A 20425-nucleotide genomic window follows, 5' to 3' on the forward strand; every position below is an offset into this window, starting at 1 on the left:
TAAAGGTGAACAGATGTCTACCCATGGCCCAGAAATTCCATTCCTAAGTGCATACCTGAAAGAGCCATGTCCATATATGCACAAAAAGGCATGTTCAATAATATTCACAGCAGTAGTCTCTCCCAAACTGGAAACATCGCATAGTCCTTTGACTGCAGAATGAATAAAAAGATGGTGGAATATTCATGCCCCTGAATATGCTAGCCATGAGGAAAAGGCAACTGTTGCTACAAAAAACACTGATGAATCTCATACACATATGGTTGAATCAAAGAATCTAGGCAATGAAAGTGTATACATAATGTCCAAAACCAGCACAATTAATCGATGAAGGCGGAGTCAGGGGTGATGACTTTTGTAAGGGTCACGGCTGGGGGAGGTATGAAGGAAATGGCTGGGTTGCTGATAAAGTCCTGTTCCTTGTTCTGGTGGTGGTTTCATGGGTATGTTCATCTAGTGAAAACTCATAAGGCTATACATACATAAGTTGCGAATTTTCTGGATATGTGTTATACTTCAATCAAGTGTTACTTAAAAAAAAAAAAAAAAGAGTCTTAGCAGGTCCATTTGCAGTTTTGATTATGTTCAGCCAATGTGAGCTGCAAATTTCTTTGATTACCAAAAGTGTTTATAGACTAAAGTTAAAGGTCCTGACTTTAATTGTAGGTTCTAACCCAGTGGAACCAATGATAACAGGTAAGATTTAGTGAGTACTTGCAATGTGCCAGGGAGTGCTCTAAATAATTTACATGTATCAGCCCACTGGATTCTTGTAATAATGTCCTGGGGTTGGTGCTATTATATCTCTAAAGCTCTGAGAGGTTGATTTGTAAAATATAAAACAGCCATTAATGAAAGAGCCCAGATTTGAACTCAGGCAGTCTGGACCTAAATTATACCTATAATTACTTACTACTATCCTTAAAACTATCCATATCATACTGCTCAATGATTTAATGAGCCGACTTGCTCCAGTGAGTGAACACAGCCAATGATGGAGGAATATAAAAAGCTTTTCAAATTGACGGTCTTACTTTGTAAAGGCTAATTGTTGAACTTTATTTGGTTTAGAATTACAGTCCTCAACTTTTTCTTAAAGGATAATAGATCACTTTTTTGAGATACTGATGGAGAAAATTTTCCTTGACCTAGGAAAGGACAGGCATTTTTCATTTACTAAATATAAGATGAAGCATGATTAAAGAGAGGTGATCCTTTTTGTTTTTTGGTTGAGAGTTTGTCTTGCATATGTTCTCAGTGGTATCCGTGTGTACATTTGACCTAATTACCCAATACATAAATTACTTAAAGAACCATATCTGAGTTAATTTGCATTTCTATACCACATTTCTAAAACAAATGAAATCTATACTTAAAATAATGATCATTAATTAATGCAATTGATTTTTAATTCCTTTTGCATACTTCTAGTTAAAACAAAACTCAACAATTATTCTGCAATATCAATGCATATGGACAGTACTATATTTCCAGCTTGTATACCTTTGGAAATATTCACCTATTCAATAAATATGTAATAAGTGCTAAATAAACATTTATTTAGCAATGTCCTAAGTTTTAAGGATATAGCATTGAATAAAATTGAAAAAGTGTCTCTCCTCCTAGAGTTTTATTATGGAGAAAGGAGATTAGAAAATTGTTACACTGAGTAAAATGTTAGTATATTCGAAGATGTTTGCTTTGGAAAAAGATACATCAGAGAAGGGAAATAGGAAATATAAGTTAGCAAAGGATCAGAGTTTGAGATCATGTGGTCAGGAAAAGCCCCATTAAGAAGATTGAATGTTAGTAAAGATTCGAAGGAGGTTAGGTAAGGGAGAAAATGCAGAAACAGTGGGGCACAAGATGACAGGCAGCAGAAACAGCAGGTACAAAGGCCCTGAGACAGCGCTGTGCAAGGCACATTTGAAGGCGAACACGAAGGCTCAGGCACAGTGAGGGAGGAGGAATAATAGGAGATGAGGTCAGGAAAATAATGGATTCAGATTATGCTGAGAACTACAGACCATTTTAGGAACTTTGACTCTTAGTGAGATTTGAATATGTTGTAGTGTTTTGACAGAGTGACAGGGGCTGATTTGTATTTTAGGAGGACTATTCTAGCTTCCATGTTAAGAACAGGTTGTAGATAGAAGGTTAGAAACAAGGAGCATGGTCAGGGGTTGTGGCAATAAACCAGATGAGAGATGTGAGTGATTTGGATTGTGGCTGTACTAGCAGTGGTGGGGAGAACTGCTGAGATTCTGAATACATTTGCAAGAGAAAGCAAATGGAATTATGGGAGATTAGATGATGGATGTAAAAGACAGTAAAGGGTCAAGGGTGCCTACAAGGGTTTTCTCTTAAGAACTGAAATCATGTAGTTACCATTTCTGAGATGGATAAGACTTGCAGAAGCAGGATTCACAAGGATTGGAGATCGGGAGTTCAAACTGGAGCACGTTAAACTTGCAACGCTTACTGCATATGGTGACAGGATCTGGATCATTTGGCTGATGAACTAAAAAATATTAAATCCTGAGAGTTCCCTGGACCCTCTGAGCCAAACAATTAGTCCCCTTCTCTCTGCATCACACTGGAGATGATGAATACATGCTTCCATCACCCCTCCTTGCCCTTTAACAATAACCAACATCAACACACCACAGCATCTGGCTTTCTAAGAGTAGGAAGGGTACATGGGCCAAAAGGAGCTGCAAGATCTAGCTCATATGCATGGCAGGAGCTAGAGGTGTACAGACAGGCTGGATCCTGAAGGTGCTAGATCAGAGGTATGGAATATCAACTTGGAAAAGGGAAAGTTGATGTGTAAGCCATCTCCTATACTGCATTGACTTTTGAAAGCCTAGAAAAACAATGGCTCACACTAATCAGTGATTCCAGAATTGCCATTGCAAAGGATAAAGAAGGGATCAAAAGATTCAGAGAAGTAGACATTCTAAGACAGATACCTTGCATAGGCCAGGAAATCCATCCTAATAAAAATCCATGATCCTTGGCTTTTTGTCTCTGGGCCTGAGGCAGTTCTTAAATTCAGATCCCAATGATTGAAAGAGAAGAGCCCGTCCTTTCAAGGAAATTCCCAATGGTGAAGGGAACTAGTCTCTTTTCTTAAGGACCTATGGTCATTTACTTGGAGAACAATTGCCCTGGAGAAAAAAGACTACACAGCATTCAAGGACTATTGCACTCATTGTCTGAGTTGATACCTAGGGACTGAAGCTTCATTATGGCCCTTTGATAGAGTGGGAGAATATGGGGGCAGATCACAAATTAAACCCTGTCCCAGGGGGCGTCCTGGCTTCACAAATTTTTCTCATGGGTATACCACTGGTCTCTGCATGTACAATTGGTGCAGATACATATTGGCTTCTTGGCTAGTGTGGTAGGAGCTAATAAAGTGAGACCCACAAATGAAATCCTCTAAAACTTCTCCCATTCTGTTACCAGATAGTAGATTTAAACATTATATTCTAGATGGAATGGCAAACACTAGTTAGTACAGGTTGGGTATCTCAAATGTGAAGATCCAAAATGCTCCAAAATTTGAATTTTGGGGACATTGACATGATGCCACACATGGAAAATTCCACACCTGACCTCATGTGACAGGTGCAGTCAAAACGTTGTTTCATGCACAAAATTTTAAAAAATATTGTATGAAATTAACTTCAGTCCATGTGCAAAACACGTATATAAAACAGAAATGAATTTCATGTGTAGACTTGGGTACCGTTCCCAAGATATCTCATTATGTATATGCAAATATTCCAAATTCTGAAAAATCCAAAATCCAATACACTTCTATGTCCCAAGCATTTCAGATAAAGGAGATTCAAGTTGTACCACCCTTAAAACTTATAGAATGCATGGTTGATGGTCCCTATCATTTTTTTTCCATTTAATTAACCAGTGTGGACCCTACAAGACTGATCCTGGAGGCTGACAGTGGACTGTTGTCAAGTCAAACAAGTACTGATTCCAACATAGCTGCTATGCCAAAATATGAGATCTTTGCTTTAGTGGATTAACATAGACTCAAATGCATGTTTTGCAGTTCCTGACATGGTAAATGTGTTCTTTTCCATCTCTATCAGGAAGCAGAACCAAGAGTAGTTAGCATTCTGATGATGAGATCATGCAGAGCTGTGATCTTGCTGAAGGCTGTGCTAACTGCTGTCCTTTGTCAGGATGTAGTCTGAAGGGACCCAGAGAATCTGGATAACCCACAGACCATTCCATTAGTAAATTTTGTTGATGATACCATGCTAAGGAGAACAGAGAAGCAAGAAGTGGCAAGTATTTTGGAGGCTTTGACAAGACATCTGTGTTTGAGAGGTGGAAGATAAGTCGAACGAAGATTCGGGGCACACTGTATCAGTGAAGCCCTTAGGGGCTCAGTGGTCTGGGGCATTCTGGCATGTGCCCACTTACAACAAAGGACAAATTATATTGCATCTCACACTTCCCACCACTGGGAAGGAAGCATAATGTCGTATTGGCTGTTTTAGGTTCTGATGATAGCATATTCCACACTTGGGACTACCGCTCTGAATCACACATTAAGAGACAAGGCCAGTTTTGGCTGCACAGTGAGTCCTGGCTGCAGTGTGGGAAGCCCTGTTGTTTGGACCATACAACCTGGTAAAGCCAATGGTTTGTTTAGAGGTATCTGTGCTCAGAAAAGATGCCGATGGAATTCATGGCAGGGTCTAATAGACAAATCACAATGCAGACCCACAGGGGACTGGAGCAATGCCATGTCATATGCAGGACAGAATTGTACACTGCTAGAAAAATAGCCCTAGTAGAGATAAAATCCCTGACCATATGTCAGAGCCGACCATCATGAACTGGATTCTATTAGACCCACCAAGTCATAATGTCAAGCAGGCCCAGAAACAGTCCATCATGAGATGGAAAGTCCAAGATTCAGCTGAAGCAAGTCTAGCGGGAACAAGCAAGCCACATGAGCAGGCAGCCCAGACCCATGACATCCACCACAGTGGCAGGAGTTCCTCAACTTTGACTGCCACATGCAGAGCATGTGCAGGCTTATGAATATCAGCTATGAAGAAAAGAAAAGAAAAAAGAAAAGAAAAGAAAAGAAAAGAAAAGAAAAGGAAGAGCTAGTTCGTACATGGGTCGCCTCAGCATCTGAGCACAGTCTGAAGATCGTCAGCAGGTAGCAACTTAAGGGTGAGTCTGAGAGGAGCAGAGAGAAGAAATCTTTCCAATGGGCAGAGTTATAGGGCAGGGCTTTGGTGCAGCTGGTTCTCCACTTTGTGTGGAGAGAAAAATGGCTGAGGTAAGAAAATATGTGGGCCCATGGGCAAAGTGAAGAGCTTAGCTAGTCAGGCAGGGACAAGGGGATGAATGGTTTAACTGGAATATCAGGGAAAAGGAGGTCTGAGGAGGAGGCATGTGGGTGAACTCAGGAGACTGGGGATGAAATGGGAAAGTCTTAACTTTGCATGGTAACAGTCACTGAAGGGCATTTACCAGAGGAGGCATTAATCCACCCACAGACAGAACAACCTGACCAGGCATTGTCTAGTCTGTTTTCAAGCTTCCCAGGGCCGGCACAGTGAGGTCATTGATGGAGTAGCATTAGTGGCAGCGACTGGGGCATTGAACAGGCCCAACAGCATAGGCTCTCACTAAGACTGATGTGGCGATGCCCTCAGCCCAATGTCCAATCTGCCTCCAAAAGAAATCAATGTTGACAATGAATCCTCCCAACACGGAACCATTCCTGGAAGAAACCAACCAACCACTGGACCCTTCCACTCTAGAAGGGGCAGTAACTGAACTTGACTGGAACTGACACGAATTCTGGGCATGGGTTTGCCTTCTCTGCCTTCAGGGCCTCAGCTAGGACAATATCTACCTGAGGTCATGCAGAGTGTCTGCTCTACCAACAGGAAATCCTCATGCATCTCCCTGGACCAAGGACCCACTTAGGAAAATAACCGTGGAAATACAATCATAAGATTCACTGATACTATCACATATCACACAGCTCAGAAATTGCTAGCCTGATGGAGCAGCAAAATGACCTCGTGGAGGCACAGCTGAGAGGCTAGCTTGGAAGTGACACCTACCAGGATGATTGTCTTCCTGAGAGGCATCATGCCTAATAAAAAATCATTAGAGAATGCGATGTCTTCAACAGTTTGAATATAAGGATCCAAAAACAAAAAAGGTACAGTAAGGAGGAGATTCGTTTACCATAATTCCTTTACTACTTAAAGGATTTGTACATTTATTACCCCAAATCTAGGTCCTGTGGTCTCAGGATCTTGGTTCCCAAGGGGAGAATGCTGCCACTAGGGTTCATAGCAAGAGTCCTATTCAACTTTGAGCTCAGACTCCTTCTTAGTCACCTGGGTTCTTGTGCTGAGAGATAACAGGCAAGGAAAATAGTCACCATCCTGGCAGGAGTCACTGACCCTGGTCACTGGAAGTTGTAGGGCTGGGGGCTTATTACATATTGGGATAGGATATATATAGCACCCAAGTGATCCACCGGAGGTATCTCTTTACTGTTCCTGGCCCAAACTTGTCAGCAAATCAACAGGTTAGCAGGCAGAGAATCTGAAGGTCATGGCGACCAAGGGCTCAAAGGATCTGAGTCGTGCAACCAAGTAAACTGTCTAGATAAGCAGAGGAACTTGGCAAGGATGAAGGGAATGGGTAGAAGTATAGGTACATAATGAAGTTAATATACAAAGCAAGTATAAAAGGATTCAAGCTGAAAAGGTGTAGATGTTAGTGGATACCATGGTATGCACTTCCTCCTCCTTTCAGGACTAAGGTACACATCTTCCCCACTGGCTGAAAGTAGGGGGAGCTGATGGGCCTTAGCTGAATTCACTTCTGAAAATTGCCCTCAACCAGAGAGCCATTTAACCCAAAGTCATATCTCCCTGGGACAGCCCATATTCACACTTGCCTCAAGGCAGGACTCACTCTGAAGAGGAACCTATCACCAAAGCTCTTGGCAGAGTTGGCTAAGGCTTCCATAGAACCTGCACTGCAATTCAACTTCTCTCTGCCCAGTCCCACTTCCCTCACAGGTACTACTCCCTGGCAAGCTGTGCTGCAAGATAGACAAACAATCTGTACATGGCTAACTGGGCTGCATTTTTAGGAAATCAGGAGACAGGACCCTGGGGAAAAGTTACAGTCTTGTGCATTCATCTGAAATAGGCCTTGTGATTCCTAAGAGAGTTAACGGGCCACTGTAAATGACAAATTCACTTTTACCCAGTGAGGACTGTGAAGCTATTGCTCCTTCTGTAAGGATAATCCCTGAACTTCATGAGCCGACTCTCTCGCTTATGTCTTAGAAATTTTGTGACCACACTCACGTTTACAGAGCTACAGTGTGTCCAATAGTGAACCTATAATTGAAACCTTCTCCTATTACTCATGTCATAAATTCAGCAACTAATAAGTTGTTGCTATTTATTAATGGTTGGTTTGCTGTCATGGAACACTGATTCCATTGACAAGGTTATCTGGTAATATCAGGTTTATAAAAGGGGAGAATTTTTTACCATAAGGCCAAAGCTAACAGATGCTTTTTTTCTCATTTAGTTGGGATTAAGTTTTATAAATGATAAATTAATTGAATATCGTCTACCACAGAATTTTTTTCATAAAATAACCAAGCCATTACAAGATATAATTTAATAACAGTAAGAGGAGTAACAGGAAATTTCCTCTGAATCATGAGGTAATAGTAGGTAGGTGGGATTCCCCAGCTACCACTTCACGCTGGATGAATATATCTTTGTGATGTAATTCCAGTGACACCATCACAACACATTGCTTCTGTGCCAGCAAGGCATTTGGCATTCACCCTGATTATAAACCTTATCTCTCTACATTATAATCATCTTCCCCAGTAACCTGGAAACATCTACAAGAGAACAGAAACTGTTTCTTGCTCGTTTTTATATCTCTTGTGCATAACATAAGGTCTGTGTGTTAGGAGCATGCTCAGTGAATGACCACTGAAGTTAAGCCCCACCCAGATGCGAGCATATGAAGATGTATGTTGGTGAAAGCACACATCTTGCATCTGGAGAACTGCCTTCCTCTGGGAGAGCCATCAACAGCCACCCATTACTGTGCAGATGATGGGACTAACTTCCCTTATCCATGTGGGCTTCTGTGCCCGGCTCCCCACCACTGAGGATGTGTTTTTGCTAGACAACCAAAGAAGAGACAGGAAGTAAGTCAGCAGAAGCCGGTGAGCCAGGTAATCCTAACTGGTCCACACAAAGATTGACTGAATGACCCCGACATCATGAACTGATCAGTTCCAAAATCTGCTCTTCAAAAACATGAACAATCATACAGTTTTAAAGATAATTTAATCCTCACATGGACCAAAGTTTTTAAAGAAACAACTGTTCAGTCATTGGCTAAAACACAAAGTTATACACCAAAATTTGAAATACCATTTAATATAAAATATAAATAAATGTCTTCTAATTTATACTCAAAGACAATATGTCTTAGTTAAATCATTTGGGCACTCCCAAACTCCTCTTAAGTGCCTAGAAATTGACTGAGCAGCTCAGCTACTGCATAGCCATGGATTAGCTATACAATATAGAAACAGGATCTGGCTTCTTCAAAAAGGTAACATGATGGATCATAGGGATGTACCGGAAAAAGTAGAAGTTGAATATAATAAGATAAAATTAGAAAATTGAAGATACTAAGAGATGAACATTATGTGGATTTTAGAATTAACATACTGAAAGAATTCAAAAAGAATTCAGATACAAAGAGAGATTTATTACTATTTTTGTTTGCTAGTAAATTTGGCTTCATTAAAGCCCACACTGCTATTTTAATTTGAATAATATTTGAAAATACTTTCTTTTGAGTATATAATATAATAAAATATATGTAATTTTATACTTATTTTGTCAAACAGCATTATAAAACAAAAAGTATTAGGAAAAATTAAACGAATTATCTTATTTTGATCATAAAGAAAGACAAAAATAAAATTTACTTAGTTTATGAACATTTGCCTTACCAAAATCATCACTACATTTAAGGAAGGAATATTTAAAATAATCTTAAAAAACTTTTAAAGAATATTATTGCAGCATTTTAATTGATCTTGGATAAGTACTGAGTTTTATTATAGACTGTATCTGCTAAAAAATATTAAATGTGGTTGAGTAACAGAAGCACCTTAATCATCTAAGGTAATCATATTCCTATTAAATGAATTTATAAAATTGAGTTCAAAGTGCCTCAATTTTACCTTAACTAACTTGGTGAATAATCTAAATTATCTTGTTTTTTTTTTTTTTTTTTTTTTTTTTTTTTTTTTTTTTTTTTTTTTTTGCTTGAAGTTTGCATTTCTAACCAAAAAATAAAGTAAAACAGTAAGACCTGTGAAATGCCACAATAATGGGGGATAAAAATCCTGTACTTTATTTGTATATATCACCTTAGCATGTGATCAGACCACATAGATTCCACATTCTGTAAATTCACAAACGCCTAGTTTAGAAGAAAGTAAAATGTTCTCTCATTTCGTATTTCATGTAATTTGAAATAGCAATCATGTTACCAAGCAGAAATTTTATTAGCAGAATATGCTTGCAAAAAATGGTTAATTAAAAGCAAAAAAGACTTGGGTGCTGCTTAAGCACAGAAGTAGAGGTCTAGGGCAGAGGGTAAGATTGGGAGGTGCCCTTGCCTCTCCCCTTCTTTCCTTCCACCTGCCTAGGCTAGGGCTACAAGGCTGCTCCTGGGTCATTGGAGGAACCAACCATGCCGGCTCAGTTTTTCCCTGGGAGAAAGTTTGGTAAATCCTAAACCTCATACTTAAAAGAAAAAGAAACCTTAAATACAAGTACCTTCATATTCTTTTCAAAACCCCCCAGGAATGATGCAGAAACTTCATTCACCCCACCACGTAATCCACTTCCTCTGTTTTTATTTGGCAAATGCCTGCATTCATCCTGTGAGGACTGATGTCCCATGTCTTTTCTCCCTGATTTCATACAGTAGTCCCCCCTTGTCCATGCTTTCATTTTCCATGGTTTCAGTTGACTGTAGTCAACCGAGGTCTGAAAATAGGTGAGTATAGTATAATAGGTATTTTGAGAGAGAGACCTCATTCGTATAACTTTTATTGCAGCCTATTTTTATAACTGTTCTATTTTACTATTAGTTATGTTGTTAATGTCTTTATGTGCCTACGTTATAACTTAAACTTTATCATAGGTATGTATGTATAGGAAAAAACATAGTGTATATAGGGTTTGGTACTATCTGAGGTTTCAGGCAGCCACTGGGGTCTTGGAATTAACCCTCAAGGAGAAGGCAGCCAACTGCCATTCACGCATAGCACAGGTCCCAGGGCCTCCTGGAGGTAAGAGTTATTTGCTATGCATCTTCTAGCACTGTGGAAACACTTTTTGCAGTTTGAGGAGAAATGGAACCCTTGCATGCATACTTCCTAGAAAAGGAGAAACAGTTAACTTTGTCATAAAAGTTGGAGTTCAAAGTACATTGCAGTTATTTTATAAATAAGATAAGAATTTTACATTTTAATGGAGGTTGTTGAATAGAATGCAGAACCAGGAGCCACGTCCTAGCAAAATCCATTTCAAAATTCTATTTTGGCTCTCAGTGTTGAATGGGGACATTGGAACATAGTAAGTGATAGTGATTGTAAAATACTTAGAAAAATGCCTGCTGCAAAGTTACTCTTAAACAAAAGTAACAAAGCCAATTAATATTTTATTCATGTACCTAAACTTAAGTTCACGTGAATTATCCAGACAACCCAGGATGTGTTGGGGAGGTTATTGTGGACAACCTAAGAAAATTGTCTCTGTAACACATCATGTCCAAATCCATCAAATACTGAGTTTCTATTTATGTTTGTGATGCAGGCACAGCCTTACTAATGAAAACGATCTCATTTATTCACAAAGTAAACATCATTAGCTGATGATGGGGTTGGAGCTTCTTTGTTACTCTGGGTCAGTCACCCCCAGAAGCACTCAAACCAGGGCCACATATGTAAAATTGAGTTAATTTAGGAGGGCTTTAAGTGAAGACCAGGAAACATAAAGGTCTAATTAGTATGGTAATGAATAAAGTACAGATGTCCTTCTGTTCTCTAGCATGAACACTTAGAGTAGAAATCTGAAGAAGGAAAGGTAAAATAAAAAGAAGGAACAGTGAGAAAGACTGGGTAAGATAGAAGAAAACAGTAGGAATGAAGGCAGGGAGGCCAGAAAGAAGGAAGGGAACCAAGTGTGCACATGTCACAGTTACATAGTCAAAGGCTAGCAGAAATACAGACACAGCACAACCCACAGAGAGACAGCTTACAGGGCAGACATGATAATAGAAGATAGAGACCCATAGAGGGAAAACAGCAAAACAAAACAAGCACACACACAAACACACACACACACACACAAAGACAGAACTTCTTCAGTAATATGAGCAATATAGTACTTTTCTGGCTTTTTAAGTTACTAAGACAAAAGGCTTTTTAAAGACCATATGGCTGGGTTTTTTTTTCCTTTCTTTTTTTCTTTTTTCTTTCTTTTTTTTTTTTTTTTTTGGAGACAGAGTCTTGCTCTGTCGCCTAGGCTGGAGTGCAGTGTGCCGTGGTGCGATCTCAGCTCACTGCAACCTTCGTGATTCTCCTGGCTCAGCCTCCCGAGTAGCTGGGACTACAGGCACCTGCCACCACGCCTGGCTAATTTTTGTATTTTTAGGAGAGATGGGGTTTCACCATACTGGCCAGGCTGGTCTCAAACTCCTGACCTTGTGACCCCCCAGGCTCGGCCTCCCAAAGTGCTAGGATTACAAGCGTGAGCCACTGCGCCCGGCCGTGGCTATTTTATAACTACTATCATACATGTCAATTTCACTTCTTGACATTTAGCCGAATATGAAGGTTTGGCTCATAAATCTAGGCTCCTTTTTTAGTTTTCTGCACACAAAAAAACTAAAAACCTATAGATATACACAGGTCTTTGCTAAATATGAATAAGATTTTTTTGATATTTGGAATACTTCCGTTTATCCTTCTCCACTTCACTGGAACATTGCATGAATCATTTAACAGAACTCACTAACATACTGGAGTAATATTTAAAAGAAGGACCAGGTGTTACAGTAGTCATGTGCATACTGAGTTAGCAAGGATCACCTACTTTGATATATTATTATAATTATGTGTATATAAATGTATGTGTAGTATCTCTATGTGTGTGTATATGCATATATATGTATACACACAAATCTGTGGAATGTTTCCGCAGCCAAGTATCCTATTGAATTACAAATAACTTGAAACAGAAATAACCTGATAGAGGAGCACTCAACTGAAAATGAAGCCTGCAAGCTCCACATATCACTTCCTATAGCCCTAACCCCTTCCACACGTACCTGTGCCTTCCTCCGCATGCAATACCAGAGCTACTGACTAATGACACTTCCCCAGGCCTACCTCCTTCCAGCCCCACCGAGGAGCTGTGGGCACCTAGAGGTCAATAGGCTTAGCCCCGACACTGCTTCTGCCATGGCCTCATTGGTACTCATGGCATGCCCTGAGGTTTCCATTCACCAGTGGAGGTGGAAGTTGCTATTTTGCCAGTGCTTACTTCCTAGTTTAAGATTCCATCACATAACCTTTTTTTCTTTAACATTTCATATTCTTATTCAGGTTATTATACAACTGCTCTTTCTGGAGAATGTCAAAGCCACCTGTGACACAGTTCTGAGCCAGTCTAGACAATGTGGAAAGTACCACCTCCTGGTACTAAAGATCAAGCAAGCAAAACAAGGCATTTAAAGGTGTCTGCACAGTTTCTGAGACACAGGCAGTGCTTCAGGGCATGGAAGGACTCAGGATGCTCAGTTTACCATTTGACCCTCATGTTGGGTGGCTGGACTTCTGGGAGCTATCTTGCAAATGTAAATCGTTACTTATAGGGCTGTTCCCATGGTACATAGGCATCGCGTGGGGTTAAAAACCTGTCTGCAGCCTTGGTCTACTGTGTTGCCAAGAGATTGCCCTGCATTTGTTATAAATATAGAAATAAACAGAACATCAAAGCTTGATTCATGAAGGCATAAAATTATAAAAATTGAAGACATTTGGATCGTGACTATAAGCTTTCTTCTGATATATGATTTTCTGTTGCTTTTAAAAGATGAGGATATCTTGTTAAACAAAGGCCAGTAGAAGTAAGTTCCAAGTAATGGAGAGATCTGTGTTTCATATGTACTCAAGGAGCAATCTCTATTCCTATATATCCTTGCTCCTTTGACCCAAGGCCACCTAAACCCATAGCAAGCCAAGAACCAGACTTCTGGAAGAGTTTGCCACGCACTCTCGTTTAGCTCATTTTGTATGGAGTGCCTGCTCTGTGACAGCAGAAGTTCCTGGGCAATTTCTTTTCCTTCAAACTCAGGTCAAACCCCTAGTCAGAAGGAGCTGCTCATTCCACTGTGCTCCCTTACATAAATCTGTTGTATAGGAATTACCACAATGTGTTTTCATGACTTGTAGGTGTTAGCTTTCAAAAACTGTGAGTTCCTGTGTCTCATTCCAATGCCTTCTACAGTACTCAGAACACATTTATTCAGTTTTTTTTTTTTTTTCCATTACCTCCTAGAATGTGGCAGACACTATTCTAGATGTTGTGGGTATTATCAATGAGATAGGAGATTCCTGCTCCACAAAACGTATATTCTTGTGAAAAAAATACAGATTAGGAACAAAGTAAACAAGTAGTTGGATTGTGTGTCAAAAGATGACAAATTTTTTTCATAAAAAATAAAGCAGAAGGAGAATAATAAAGAAAGCTGGAATAGGGGCTTGTAATTGTAAAGGCTAGGGTCAAGGAAGTTCTTGCTGACAAGGAGGCATTGAGCAAAAATCTGGTGCAAGAGAGCATGTGAGACTTGCAGTTGTGCAGGGAACAACATTCCAGACAGTGGGAATAGCATGCCAAAGCCTGAGACTTGGCAGGTCTGGGGGACCCAGCACAGATTCTAGTCGGGCAGGGCACAATGAACAGGCAGGGAGACCAGGCCAGAGTAAAGATGTGGTCTTTTTCTTTAAGAAAGGGGAAACTCATTGAAGGGCTTCTGACTGTCTCGTGGAGTGAATCTTACATGAGGAAGAACAGAGGCAAGAAAGCCTGTGCGAAGGTGCTGACAGTGATTGGAGTGAGCTGTGATGGCTTAGGGGCCTGGTGACAGCAGCACAGGTGGTGAGAAATGGTCAGATTCATTTTGAAGTTAGAGCCATCAGGATATTTGGACAGACTGGATGCAGAGTCTGAAGAGGAGAGTCGAGGATGCCTCTAAGACTTTTGAATGTCCCCATTTACTGACATGGGAAGATGATGGGTATATCACTTTATGGCAGAAGATAATGATTTTAATTTTGAATACTTATCAGAGATCCATTTGCAGATGCTGTCTACACAGTTGGTTATATGAGTCCGAAATTCAGGAAAGAGAGAAGTGCTGGGGATGTAAAATTATGGACATGCAAATGTATTGAAAGCCCCATGGAGATCACCAAAAGATCACCACCAAAGAGGATCAAGGATGCACCTTGGGGAATACAGTGTCAGAGACTGGGGTTTTGAGGAACCCGCAAGGAGACCTGAGAAGATGCAGTCTGAGAGGTAGAGGAAACCAGGGAGGTTGCAGTGTTGGGAAGCCAAGTTTCTTTGACAATGGCCAGGGTTGTGTGAGCCTTCCAGCCCTTCCTTGAAGAATGCAGAGCTTGCTGATCTTCCAGGACAGACTGTAGGCTCTGGGTCGGCTTCCAAAGACCAGGAAGATGGCCCTTAGGGGCTTGGGAGAATTATCTTGAGCACTTTGAGGAGTCTAGGAGTCTACTCCGCTCTATTCTCACAGGGGCAATCTGGAAGAACAGAATTTACCCTGAGCCTCGACACTGGGGCAAAGGCAAAGAGAACGCCCCCAGGGGCATGTTACAACATTTCCCTATGCAGGGTTCACTCACCTGCCCTGATTTTGCAGGAGACCCTAGAAGAACATTCCTCACCCCAGTTTTGAGAACCACCCCCAGGCTAGCCTCCCAGAGTAGTTCCTGTGCCTCAGGCAGAGAACCACAGTGAGAATCCTTTAAACAAAACAAAACAAAAAACCCACTGTTCAGATGCAACTCTTCGTCCCAATCTACATCGTCCATGCCCGGCTGCTCAGCTTTCAATCTCGTCTAAGCGTTCCTGGGTTCTGGCAGTCACTTTGCTTTCTGGCTCGGCAGTCTGAGACCACGCCCGCCTCGGACTCCCTGGGTTGACCCGTTCCTACAAGCAGCTCAGGAATGGGCGGTGGGCGCATTGTTTCCAGTTTTATTTTCTCTTCCCAGTTGAAAATGACCAAATGAAACCAAGTGAGACATTGGCAGAATTAAGATCATCTCCTTTGTATGTCTGATACTTTGATAAAATAAGCTTATAAAGGAAGATCCTTATTGATTGTAGAAAAATGAACTAGAAACGATTAAACAGAATAGGCTGATTTGTAGTTGAGGGGCCAATGGAAACTGCTGGCTAAACAGCCTTGGTTTTAAAGGGGCCAGAACTAGATTGTTACGCGGGTAGGGCTTAGGTGTTCTTATCACAATAAAATACAATTTTCTTAAAAATATAAGTAAAGGGATAGAATTAGGGAAAGAACTTACGAACTTGGAAGGAAAGAAGTTGTAGGCACTTTAAAGACAGTTGTAGAGAATCAACATGTTAAATAGAAATGCCTTTATCATGAATTACAAGCCACATTATTTATTCTCAAAACAAACAAAGGTAGATAATGTAAAATAAAATATTTCTCTAGTAACATCCTGTACGAGGCCTACACTGGTAAATAAAACAGATTTTTTGTCTTCAAAAAGTAGTCAGTATATTAAAAAGGCAGAATTATATATGATAAAGTTTTGTTTTTTTAAAAAATACAGTTTTTTCCTTTTTTATTGTCTCCCCAACAAAATTGTAAAGCCGAAGGCAGATAATCTGCTTTCTTATTCTGAATGGGTGGACATATGGATGAGTGAATGACAAAATAGCTACAATTCAAAGTAATAAGTGTTTTGAAACAGACAAGAAAAGAAGTGCTTGGGGAACACAATGGGAAAAAGTCTTAGTCTGGGAGGTGATGGGGACACCTCATGGAGAAGGTGGTGTCAGTCTTGAGCCTGAAAGAACGAGTACAAATTCCATACGTCAAAAGACAAAGGAAAGAATTATGTCAGGCATGGCCTAGAACAGAGTTGAGATGGAAAGAACGGTTTCTAACATGAAAAATTAGAAGTAGTGTTAGATGTAGGATTTTCTCAGAAAATAAGACGGTGATGATATTGAAAAAACAAGATTTGTTGGTGGGAAGGGGGATAAAAATGATTTTCTCCTACAGGGAGAAGAAACTAAATGAGAAGAAAAATGACGCAAGCAAAAAACCCAAATGAAAAGGTAGCAAAGGAGAGTATCAAAGATAAAAATGAACTCGCAAGATACAGCTGAATACATCAAGAGGCTAAACATACAGGGATAGATAATGTAAAATAAAATATTTCTCAAGTAACATCATGTATGAGGCCTACACTGGTAAATAAAATAGATTCCTTGCCTTCAAACAGTAGGCAGTATATTAAAAAGTCAGAATTAGGTATGATAAATTAAAACTTTTTTTAAAGGTATGTTTTGAGATGGAGGGGGCAGGGGAAACTGTGACACCAGGGCTCAAAGTGCTATATGCAAAAAGTTTCATTAGTCAAGAAGGCAGCAAGGCTTGGTCTTTGAACACTTTTCCAAGGTCACACAGCTAGTCAGGGAAAACAGCCCCGGAACCCAGGGCTGCTATTAACCCAGTGTTCCTTCCACCACAAAAACTCTTGGCTTTTCTGCCAACCTTCATACCGTAGAATTTGACAAACCAGTCAAATTCTAGGCGAGGGTTTGCAGTAGAGTTTTGAGAATTTGCCCATTGAGACAAAATATTGGAAACCAGAGCACATGATATTTGGATTGTAGGGAGTTCATTTGTCAACATTATGAGACACATTTTATTTCAGTTCACATTTTAAGCAGCAAAAAAATTTACAAGGTGTCAGAAACATTATGTTTGCAAGCATATAATATCATTAAAATGAGACCTCAAATAGGTACAGTTTACTTAAAAGATAGCAAGAAAGGAAGTATTCTGCCTGATGATTAAAGTTCATGCATTTCTTCAAGTAGGACCGGGGAGAAACGAGATATGCAGTCAAATAATTTTGCTTGCATTGGAGGTGCTGAAGAGTGGATGAGGTTGAGAAGATTTGGAACAAAGAGAGCCAACGACCTGTGCAGTGCCTGAGCAAGTTCAAAGGAGCCTTAGCAATTTAGTTTCTAAATTATCAAAGCTGCAAGGGAGCTGTGTGACAGACATATGGAATTTGACGGAGACTTCAGATTCTGTCAGAGACATGTAATGAGATACTCTGAGAACACAATCTAGGTGGTTATAGAGTCATCTGTGGAAGCATATAAAATAGCATCTTAAAAGTTTCCATCCTTAAACTCTGATTTCTGATACATGATGAATGTTTAAGGAAGATCTGGTTGATTTCAAACCCTTCTAAGAGATAAAAACAAAGATAGACCAAGGGTTGTGCATCTTGCCACACTACTGTCAAGATTTGGACATTTGTTCTGTATTCTGCTGCTTTTCTTCAAATAGAAATGCAGACAATGATTAACATTCCCCAAGAATTCATAGATCAAGAAAATACCAAAGAAACCCAGACTTTTGACTTTTCAGCCAACCTTCATACCACTAAAAATTAGCAATGGTGAGAAGAGTTTTTCTAAGTAATTAGTAAAGTTCAACCTATGGTCTCTGTGATGTGTGCCTCTCAAACTTCCAAACACCCATTAATTTCTTATAAATCTTGTTAAAAGGCCAGAGAGAGCCTTGGAGTCTGCATTTCTAGTGAGCCTCCAGGGGATGCCATGGTTCTGAGCCGGCAGGTTCTGGGGGTACCTCTAAGTCCCAAGCTGGACGTGATCTCCTCTCACCCTCAACAATGCTGTTACATAACACCCTGGGTTTGTTACCAATGCTGTGAATTGCATATCCACTGCAACATCTAATACTGTGCTAGAGCACAAGAACAAGTATCAAAGGAAATATTCATGCCTCAGTCAAGAGTGGCAAATTCTGCTGTGTAAAAGTATTTATGTTACAAGAAAAGAAAAGCTAAATGGATGAAAAAATTGTCTCTGTAGGTAAGCTCTGACAATGCAAAAGCAGCAATGCAAGTCAATCCTCACATGCAGCCTGCAGTGGTGATATTTTGCCACAGTTTTAGAAGATGTCTGATTTTTAGAGATGTTAGTGCCTTAGACTCTCAAATCCTGTAATCTATTGGTTGACAGAGGCCACCAATATTCTTGTGATAATATTTGAATGTAGAGAAAAACAAGCAAAGAAAATGAAGCATGTTTTCCTGCTCTTATTTTGTTTCTGAGTCTCTTAACTTTATGGACATTTATTCATTAGCTCCATAGCATTTTTCTGAAATACAGATATTAAGATTTAAAGTACACCTTAGACAAGTTGGGGAGTGCTCTGTCCTGTGTAATCACCATTTTATATATATACATATATATATACACACACCCACTATGCTTTATTACAGTGTGTTGGTTGGTATAATCACAGTTATATATATTATGTACTCTGTAATTTATGTAATAATGTATATATTTTATTACATACATGCAATAAAAACTGGAAAAAACATAACTATTTAGTCCTTTGTGGTTAGGGTACTGTGAAGGAAGAGGATTCCACTTTTAGTCCACTTGTAAATGACTATTACAGGCCTCAGGTGTAGGTTAAGTGACTCACACCTCCCATACTGCAAAATCAGTCTTGGAAGTACAAGGCCCTTGATAGGTCATCGCTTGGGAGATGGCATTTCAAAAGAAAAAACAAATAAAATGGATGTATATTTGAGTCATTCCTAGATATTTTAACATCTACTTAAAATCACATAATTATCTCCTAGGAAACAATTTAGAAGGAAATGGTAGTGGTCTGCTTTTTAAAATTTTTTTTTAAATTTTGATTTTATTTGTATTTTATTTTTGATGGAGTCTCACTCTGTTGCTCAGGCTGCTGGAGTGCAGTGGTGCAATCTAGGCTCACTGCAACCTCCGCCTCCTGGGTTCAAGCAATTCTCCTGCTTCAGCTTCCCGAGTAGATGGGATCACAGGTGCGTGCCACCACCCCTGGCTAATTTTCATATTTTTAGTAGAGACAGGGTTTTGCTATGTTGGCCAAGCTGGTCTCAAACTCCTAACCTCAAGTGTTCCACCTGCCTTAGTCTCCCAAAGTGCTGGGATTACAGGGATGAGCCACCATGCCCGGCCAGCAGTCTCTTCATAATTAGCAGTGCAGGGAATTATGAAGATGTGGCAGGGTTTGTGGGAAGGTTAGGATACTTTTCAGCTTGATATATTAATTTATTGATAAAATTTAAATTAATAGTCCCCCCAAGTATGGATGGTGAAGTGGCTTGCAGCAGCCTGCAGTGGAAGCAGACAATATCCCACGGCTGCAGGGTGTGTGGGGTCTGGACTGGAGACGGGACCTGAGTCCTGTCTCTGGTTCAGTCGCTTCCCTGTCACAGGCCAGGTATAAAGCACTTAACTTCCATGAACTCAGCACATATGAGTCAATGCAGATAATGTCATTTGTCCTGACGATCTTACGAACTTGCTCTATGGCTCCAACCAGACGCTGTGCACATTGTTCAAACAAATCATTCAGTGCCTACCTGTTGAGGCCCACTCAATACACCTTCAGCGCTAAATGCTAGAATAGGCTATGCAAACACATAAATATATAAGAGCGTTAGAGTTCATCAGCTTTTCTTGTTAAACTACAAACTCTTTTTTGTTTTTATTCTTATTGAAAATTTCCCCAATATATTTTAAGACACTTTTCTGCCCTAGTAAGAACAGTACAGTAAACATAAAATAATCTCTGCAATGCTTCTGTTGGTGTGAGACCTCCAGCCTCATGTTCCACACAGAGCCCCTCCATCACACAGAGGCACGGACAAGACTGATGCCGGGGTGGCTAAACCCTACAGATGACTCCCCCACACCCTGGAGGGACACTTCTCCCTTCTAAATTAATCCTTATCATCAGCTTCTTGGGTGATCAGTCTCAAGTCCCTCTCAAAGTGGCTTATAGGTAAAAAGGGTTTTCTTGAAGGCGTTAGTTTCTTGGATTCTAATGTTCAGGTCTGTCCTAGTATTGAAAAAGATACATTGCCAACATGATTTAGTAGTTATGCTAT

At 40.0% G+C, this 20425-nt stretch overlaps 1 protein-coding gene and 1 long non-coding RNA gene across 47 annotated transcripts in view; one reads left to right on the top strand and one right to left on the bottom strand.

The window, feature by feature from the left end:
* ST18 (ST18 C2H2C-type zinc finger transcription factor) overlaps window positions 1-20425 on the bottom strand; it is a 312735-nt gene that overhangs the window by 76394 nt on the left and 215916 nt on the right. Inside the window, exon 7 of one of the 46 annotated variants that reach the window (XM_026456239.1) lies at window positions 14659-14974. The exons of the other annotated variants lie outside the window; for them this stretch is intronic. The gene's annotated coding sequence lies outside the window, so the exon portion shown is untranslated. The remainder of the gene's footprint in view (window positions 1-14658; window positions 14975-20425) is intronic. 46 annotated transcript variants of the gene reach the window in all.
* On the top strand, window positions 7891-13150 carry LOC111521076. The gene is made up of 2 exons (XR_002724865.1): window positions 7891-8281; window positions 12755-13150. It is a non-coding gene; the product is annotated as an uncharacterized LOC111521076 (long non-coding RNA).

The sequence above is a fragment of the Piliocolobus tephrosceles genome, chromosome 7 (genome assembly GCF_002776525.5).
Source record: "Piliocolobus tephrosceles isolate RC106 chromosome 7, ASM277652v3, whole genome shotgun sequence".
In the NCBI taxonomy this organism is placed as follows: Eukaryota; Metazoa; Chordata; class Mammalia; order Primates; family Cercopithecidae; genus Piliocolobus; species Piliocolobus tephrosceles.